The sequence below is a fragment of the Schistocerca cancellata genome, chromosome 3 (genome assembly GCF_023864275.1).
Source record: "Schistocerca cancellata isolate TAMUIC-IGC-003103 chromosome 3, iqSchCanc2.1, whole genome shotgun sequence".
NCBI classification, from domain to species: Eukaryota; Metazoa; Arthropoda; class Insecta; order Orthoptera; family Acrididae; genus Schistocerca; species Schistocerca cancellata.
This window is the reverse complement of record NC_064628.1, coordinates 922,000,926-922,002,058: the sequence shown is the minus strand read 5'-3', so window position 1 is coordinate 922,002,058 and position 1,133 is coordinate 922,000,926. Positions and strand designations below refer to the sequence as shown.

General features: G+C 50.1%; 1 non-coding gene across 1 annotated transcript; it reads right to left on the bottom strand.

The window, feature by feature from the left end:
- Nucleotides 1-614: 614 nt before the first annotated feature.
- Trnat-ugu (transfer RNA threonine (anticodon UGU)) lies at nucleotides 615-688 on the bottom strand. The gene has a single exon. It is a non-coding gene; the product is annotated as a tRNA-Thr (tRNA).
- Between the last annotated feature and the right edge of the window lie 445 nt (nucleotides 689-1,133).

Here is a 1,133-nt window from a genome sequence, read left to right as displayed (position 1 = left end):
CCTCCGCTGTTCGATCGTGTTTATCGGAGAGCACCGAATTACGTAGGGATCCAAAGGGAACGGTGATAGACCTTAGGTACAGAAGAGACTGGAACAGCACATTACGTCCACATGCTAACACCTTTTTATTGGTCTTTTTCACTGACGCACATGTACATTACCATGAGGGGTGAGGTTCACGTGCACACGTGGTTTCCGTTTTCAATTACGGAGTGGAATAGAGTGTGTCCCGACATGTCAGGCCAATAGTTGTTCAATGTGGTGGCCATCATTTGCTGCACATAATTGCAATGTCTGGCGTAATCAATGTCGAAAACGCCGCAGTACAACTGGTGTAATGTCGCCGCAGGCTGCCACAATACGTTGTTTCATATCCTCTGGGGTTGTAGGCACACCACGGTACACACGGTACATTTTTGCATTTTTGTATGGTTTGTATTAAACAGTTACACTAGCCCCTCTCCTCACGTTCGGTCTGTGGAATCGGTTCGTCAGTATTTGATGTTTTTTACGAAATATATCCAGCGGTAACGTTAGGTGACTCACCCTGTATACTATTACCTTCAGCTGCTGACGGGCATTGATATATATCAACGGAGACAGCTGAAAATGTGTGCCCCGACCGGGATTCGAACCCGGGATCTCCTGCTTACAAGGCACACGCTCTATCCATGTGAGCCACCGAGGACACAAATGAATAGCGCGACTGCAGGGACTTATGCCTTGCACGCTTCCCTTGAGACCCACATTCTCACCTTACATGTCCACAGACTACATTCGTCGTGTCCCTACCCAAGACCCCCATTAATCGTGGAAGACATTCTTACCAAATCCCGTAAGGGTTTTGGTAATAGCTGTGCATCCGCATAGAAGAGGAAGGCCATGGCCGGTATTGCCAGAACTGTATAGTTATATGGATATTATATTGTATTGTATTGTATGCTAACCGACGATCTAGAAGCGACGGAGGGGCTCCGTCCCCGCCGCAGCCGCAGTAGTCCACAACTCCACGACGACTACCGCAGTCCACTTCACCCCTCCGCCGCCCCACACTGAACCCAGGGTTATTGTGCGGTTCGGTCCCCGGTGGACTCCCCCCCCCCCCCCCCTCCCAGGGAACGTGTAACCCCTAT